A 7,046-nucleotide genomic window follows, 5' to 3' on the forward strand; every position below is an offset into this window, starting at 1 on the left:
ATGGATCTATATGGCATTTTCAACATAAGACTTATTCATGGGAGTAAAATATCATTATGAGAAAAATACCATGTCCCCTCAACAATGAAAGAAACACTAGAATTTCCGGCTCTCCTTCATTTATTTAGAAAAGAATGAAGGCAAACTCTGAACTTTAACAAGAGCTGTGACATTCAAGTCAATCTAAGCACACCCATGAAACTAGAATAGGTCGTCGGCTTAAAAATAATCATGGCTGCAACCAACTGCAATTTTAAATCAGTATCTAATTAACAAATTATAAAAATTATGCTAGCACACAAAATCAAGTTTGCAAAGACCTGCGTGTTATTTATCTTGAGATGTTACGAGGAGAGGCATTTTTCCATTGTTGAGTCATGATGCAGTTTGTATACTGAAATTGTACAACCTAGACAGGTATAATATTTAGAGAGTGTTCAGTTTACATGTTCATTTTTTACTTGATTGTCATCTCCTTGGCTTTATAAATTGTTTTCAAAGTCCGGTGAGGTGCACAGATTATCAATGATTACGTTTTCTGCAGAATTATTATTTTTCCTGTAGAAGGATATAGGAGAAAAGAACACAAACATTAGTTTAAGACTGAGTTATATTCAAAATGCAAAACTAATTAATGTTGGAGTAAACTTTAGTATTTTACATCCTTAGGTAGTTGTCCTTGAATATAAATTTTAGGAAGTTTAAAGGCTCTCCTTTCAGAGTAGCTTAAGGGAGTTTTGTGTAAAGCAAAATACGGAATTTCTCAGAAAAGCCTATTCCTTAGGTAAAGAAGAAGCATAATTGTTCTGCTGCTGGCTTCTGTGAAATGAAAGCCTAGAGAATTTGTTGGGAGGCAGAATATAAAGGTAGTGCTGTGGTCGGAAGGCAGACAATGATCCGCAGGTTGAATTAAACATGCGTGTTTGAATTTAAGGCAAAATCCCGAGCCTGTAATATCACTTAAGAAACAACTCTGTCTTGGACATAAGCAGAGAAAAACCTGCCCAGAGATGGTTCCTGCTAAATTCCTCTTTAGTCCCACCAGGTAGACACTTTCCTGGGTAGGTAGACCGGATGTGTGTCACAGAGGACATTGAGAGCCTGCTTTTCTCTCCTGGAATTGATAAGCACTTTCCAGTTTTCTTCTCTGGAGGTCACAGGGCGTGTGCTTCCGAACAGCCTCCTGTGACACCTGGCCGCTGGAGCGTGCATGGTTGCCACGGTGGGAGGCTGACGCACAGTCACCTTTTCTCGTTTTCCACCAAACCTGAACCACGTAGAAAAGCAGAGAGATGAGAGGAATTCAAGCTTTATGTGTACTCGAATCTCCAGCTCTCATTGAGCAGGCACAGCTATGCTAATTTTTCAGTGTCTCCGTCTGGTAAACGACTTGAGAACAGTGTTGTTGCCGTGGCTGATAGGTCCCCTTGCAGTTGGTTCCGGCTCCTAAGAACTCAGTGCAACCGAGCAAACACAGCCCAGTCTGGAGCCATCCTTACCAGTGTTATGTTTGAGTTCGTTATTGCAGCTTGTGTGTCTGTGTGTCTCATGGAAGGTCTTCCTCCTTTTCTGCTGACCCTCTCTATTCTAGGAGCATGCTGTCCTTTTCCCAGCACTGGCCTCTCCTGAAACCCTTTCCAAAAGACTTGAGGTGAAGTCTTGCCATTGTTGTTTCTACGGAGCATTCTGGCTGTACTTCCAGGACATATGTGTTTGCTCTTTTGTATGGCTTCACTATTTTAAACATTCTTGGCCAACGCCACGAATAGAGGCATCATTCTCCTACACTCTTCCTTATTCATTGTCCAACTTTCATATGCACTTGAGGTGATTGAAAATACCATATCTTGAGTCAGGTGCACCTTACCTTGGATCTTCAATGCCTCCGGGATGTTTTACACATTACATCCTTTGATGTCTTGACTGCAACTTTCATGAGGGTTGACACCCAGGACAAAATATTTAGAAGAGTAGTGTATAAAAATAAGACTATAACTACATTTTGTCCTTCGATATCTTCCTTGTTTATAGTGAGGCAGGGTCTGATTTGGCTATCCTCTTTTCACCGACTTATTAAAACATTTAACTTCTTTTATATTAATTGTGGGAATGAAAATGAATCTGAAATCAAGTCACCTGACTTTCTACTACCTTTGTATAAACTTAAGGGGCTCCGATAGCCCTGCGATCTAGATCTGGAGTTGCTAAACACACGATTGGCTGTCCAAACCTATCGGTGGTGCTCCAGAGGAAAGATGAGTCTATCTACTGCAATAAAGATGTACAGTCTTCGACATTCCCTATATGGTCACTATGAGTCAGAACAGTCTCATTCTGACAATGGGTTTATATATATTTGGGACATGAACAAAGAAAGAAAGCCATTGTTTGGAAAATGTAGAAGAGCACATGATTCCTTAGGTTCACTATTTTCTACCTTTGTCTCTGTCTTTGTCATGCTGTCCTACCTAGAACCACCTTACCCTTGGTTTGCAATGACCTTGACTCTGGTCAACTTCATTGCCCTTCAAGACTGTCTCCATATGATTCTGTCTCGGTGTGTTAGGTGGCTATTACCCCTATTCACTTGTTCACTGCAATGCCCACATTCTATTACTTTCCCCAGTATACTCTCAACTCCTCAAGGAAAGAAACTCAACTTCGAATATCTAGTGCTAAATGTGGTACACAGCCCATAGTAGATATTTAGTAAACGATTACTGCACTTGCCTGAGCTAGTAAAAATACCTCAACTCTAAAGCCAGTTGTTTGAAAATTTCATGCATCATATCACAAAGAAACTCAGAGTGGAGTAAAAGATACACAACAGAGAAATTTCTCAATACAATTGTCTCTAGAATAAGTAAGGTAGTAAAAATGTATAAAAAATAGGGCATGAAACTTTAGCTTTGGGTGGTAGTTGGACCATTAAAAATAACTATTTAAATGCATTTTTACAGATACGTGTTCAAGCGACAAGTATAATTATGGTTGTTAGTTTCTGACTCACCGCGACTCCAGGTGTACAGAACAGAACTGCTCCAAAGCATATTCAAGACTTTTGGAGCCGATCGCAATGCCCATCTCCCAATGTGCCACTCCCTGTGGTATCTGAGCCACCAGCCTTCACCATGAGGAGTGAGGAGGTTAGAGAACCCTGTCTAACACAAGTAGTCATACTCTTAACCTTTGTGCTGCCCAAGGCAGTCATATTAAGTAAATTGAATCTGAATGGTTTTAAGTTTCTGTTGGTTTTCAGATGTGCAGATTAGGTTTGATCAATGTTGTCATGGAGAATTATGTCTATGACATTCACTGTAAGTAATCACAAAGTAATTAAGTAACTATCATGATTATGCTTTAATAATATACAAGGTAATGTGATGTGGCAAGTTGTGCGTGCTGGAGCTTTAGAATGCTCTATCTTGTATGAACTTCACGTCTAGAAAGCCTAACAAGCCCTTTTATGATAAGTGCTTGATTCGGGATTAATACTAAAATCTGGAAATGGGCAGGACTTCTGTTCTAAGATGATTTGGGGTAATTATGGGGAAATGTCATGTGGTTTCATAGAAATCAGGAGCAGATCCTCACAAAATCTCAGAGAACAGCATGAATCCCTTTTGCTTAAACATTAAGCTCCATATCAGACTTATTCTTTGTGGATACCTCCCACACACCCAGATTCATACTTCAAAAAAATCCAACAGACATTTAGTGATTGGGTAATGAGAGCTCTAGAAAATGAAATAAAAAGACGTGGAAAGGTTTTAAAGCAAAACAAAACATCCCCAAAACAAAATGCCTGAACAAAACCGGGGCACATGCTGCAGGTGGCAGCAGCCAATTAGTTCTTATGAATGTCTATCATGCTGATATGGAATCTCCTGGCTTTGTTAGAGTTTAATTTGGCCCCCAACAATATCCTGAGATCTGAATTTTTTAATATAAAGCTCTTCCTTTTCTTGAAGTTGGCAACAAATGCGTGCCATTCTCTACTTGTGTATCTACTTTGCACCCAGGAATGGCAATGCAAGGAGGCCCAAAGACTGACCAGTGTGCAGAGGAGGCCAACTGGAGACAGAGCTTGCAATGCTGACAGAAGCTGTCAGGCACAGGCTGTGGTCCCGAACAGTTCTGTGCCCTTAGCTATAGGAGGAGCTTGCTTCATCGTGATTTAATGATATGAGATTGACACTATTGTTATCTCTATTTTAACAGTGTTTCTGTTGTTCCCTCAAGGTTCTACGGCTAAAGAAATGTTGGAATATGAATTCAAATCCACATCTGGTTCTAGATTTAGGGTTCTCAAACATTAGTGTTGTATTTTTTCTATACACATAATGTTAAAGTTTGAAAATTTAAAAGTACATCAAAATCATGAGATTCATCTTTACTTACAGTACTTAAAAATTGTCTTTAAATTACTGTACAGGGGAATTTTACTATACTGCAGATTATGCTGAATTAAAAATAAAAACATTATAAAAGTAACATTGATCAAGTAGAATATAAGTAAACACAGTTGCATATACCAGGCCTCTCAAAACTCAAAAAAAATAACCAAATCATCTATTTTCTTTCTATAAAAGCAAAATATGTAGATAATATCTGCACCCAAGTGGCTTTTCTGCTTCAATAAAACATTAAGGTATACCTGTCACAATGGAGCTTGTACATCAACTGTCCTTTTCTGTGAATGGAAAACAAGAAAACATGAATCTATAAGTTTTAAGCTTAACACTGAAAAATGACTCAGGCTGAAAATATTTTTCTAAGTTATTACTTTCAGGGTTTATTATTTATTATTTCACAGATATATACAAACTTTAACATAAGCTTATATTTTTATTTCTAAATAGCATTTGGTGTTTCAGTAGATAAACTATTACTTCCAAAATGGACTATTTATATATTTCTCTGCTGGATGAATAGCTAAAATTGAAAACATAAAACAAGAGGGTGAGCTATTTTAGTCATGCTGACCATGACCAAAACCTTCTCTAGATCTATTTTTATGTATGTATCTATATCTAGAAAATATTCTCTGAATTTTGGAAGCTTAGTATATTATTGTCTTCTTCAGATTCTAGAATAGCGACCAAGAAGAAGCTACTTTTATGGACAGATAAGCCCACATGCAAGAACATTTTTTTCCCCAAAATGTATTCCTTAAAAAGGAGGACACATTTTATTTTCAGGTCCTAACAAATCCTCAGATATAGAGCTTCAAGCATCCTCAATTACTTTACTGTTATTAAAAAACATTATTTAAGCAAAATACATTTTGTGGAGTATTTGATGATTATAGAAGTCACCTGACCAAAGAAGTGGAAACAAAGAGAGCCGATAGAATCGAATATTCCTCGTTTGAGGATCCATCACCGCAGTGTGATTACTAGGCCTTTTACAACAATACATTTAGTGGTTTGTAGTGGTTATCACAAAGAGAGTTCCAGAACAGAGGATGAGTGCAGTAGAAATTTACCTATGTCCATCTATATCCATCAAAATAGATATCAATTATCTGTCAAATGTCTACCAAGATATAAATCAAGTTAGGTAACCACTTTCAGAGATACTTTATTGAAGAAATGGAGAGATCTAAATATGCAGTGTGATTCCCCTCCATATTAATATTCCTGGTTCCTTTTTATTGGGCAAAGATTACAGCTTTCAGCCGATCATATCCACTCGCAGCTCTGCTGGAGAAAACTGTCCGTCTGCTTCCATGAGGATGTGCGGCTTCAGAAACCCTAGATGGAGGTTCTCCTCCAGCCTAGGGCCCCTGTGAGCTGGCATTGACTAGAGGGCAATGGGTTTGAGGAACAGACAGAAATTCTCTGGGATCATTTCAATGATATCTATGTGCCTAGTTGAAAGTGAGTTCTATGCAGGTTCCCCCCCTTTAGAGTTTAATTGAACACCAAAGAATAATCCCTCATAGAGCCATTGATGCAAATACGTAGAGCAAAATTAAAATGTAACTTCTCACCTTTCTCAGGCGACTAATACAGTAAGTGGGCAAGAGGATGATGGTGATGATACCAGCCATCACTCCAAGCACAATGAGTGCTGTCACTGGAGGAAAACAAGGAAGCAGAAACTCATACAAGCGTCAGATACACTACAACATACCAATCCAAAAGGGAACTAGGTCAAAGGAAGGTGTGATCACCTGGTCTTTTACAGAAAACAAATCAGCATAGTTTGTCTATACTTCATCTTTTCAAAAATTGAGTTTTCACAATATCAGTGTGGAAAACCAAAGTTTGGGCAATAATGTTATGGTTTGAGGTCACATGGCTAGCTAATGGCAGACCCGAGACCCAAGGGTTTGAGTCCAAGTATCTGGCAGTAGGAGCTATGTGGATATTCTCCTCTGATATAGAAAAAGAACTAGTTATTTCATAAAATATGATCATAAACATGATGGCAGAAAACGTTTGACTGAATAAAATCATGCTGGACAGTTCATAGAATCATAAATTTTTAAGGTAACAGGTATGAACATTTAACGGATGAGGAAGCCTAATGAAGGTAATTACTTAGTTTACTTGAAAGTATAGCCAACTATAATTCAGAGCACCTCTGTTCCAAGCTTGTGTCCTTTTCACGGAATCTTAATGCACATTTTACCATGTAGTCACTATAATATACTCATTAAAGATTTTTCATGTCTTTTGCATCCCAAGGATGAGATAAAATTGAAATCAATTACGTTACATAGCTTCTCAGCATACCTGCAGCACATCAGCTGTGCCTTCAAAGGAATAAAATAGAAGGCGCCACACACAGGTCAAATGACATATTAGTTTATATTTATATTACTAAATTAAGTATCAGTTAATTAAATTTGCATTGATAAATTTCTATTTCAAAACTGTATCTTTAAAATCTTATTTTAATTAAGGGTTCTTTTAAACTTATTTTAAGCAGAGATTCTTCCCCTTGGTATTACTTAGCCTTCCGGTCCACTTAGCTTGGATTTATGAAAGTAGTAGCCCACGTTTCCCATGAGCAGTAGTGAGGCAGGCCAAGTGCGA

The sequence above is a fragment of the Tenrec ecaudatus genome, chromosome 3 (genome assembly GCF_050624435.1).
Source record: "Tenrec ecaudatus isolate mTenEca1 chromosome 3, mTenEca1.hap1, whole genome shotgun sequence".
Lineage (NCBI taxonomy): Eukaryota > Metazoa > Chordata > Mammalia > Afrosoricida > Tenrecidae > Tenrec > Tenrec ecaudatus.